Below are 464 nucleotides of genomic sequence, written 5' to 3' on the forward strand. Positions count from 1 at the left end.
CAGAAGCTTTTTAGTTTAATGAAGTCCCATTTGTTAATTCTTGACCTTGTTTCCTGAGCAATTGATGTCCAGGTTAGAAAATCCTTTCCTACACCTATATCTTGTAGTCTTTTCCCAAAGTTTTCTTCTAATAGTTTCAGAGTTTCAGGTTTTACATTGGCATCTTTGATCCATTTGGAATTAACTTTTGTGCAAGGTGAAAGATAGGGGTTTAGTTTCATTCTTCTACAGGTGGAGATCCAGTTTCACCAGCACCATTTACTGAACATGGTGTCTTTCCTCCAGTGAATATTATGGCCCCTTTGTCAAATATCAGGTGGCTGAAATTACATGTACTCATATTTGGATCTTCAATTTTGTTCCATTGATCTATGTGTCTATTTTTGTGCCAGTACCATGCTGTTTTTATGACTATAGCTATATAACAAAGTTTAAAATCTGGTATAGTAATCCCCCCAGCATTG

This window comes from Nannospalax galili, unplaced genomic scaffold, assembly GCF_000622305.1.
Source record: "Nannospalax galili isolate Female #2095 unplaced genomic scaffold, S.galili_v1.0 scaffold32, whole genome shotgun sequence".
Lineage (NCBI taxonomy): Eukaryota > Metazoa > Chordata > Mammalia > Rodentia > Spalacidae > Nannospalax > Nannospalax galili.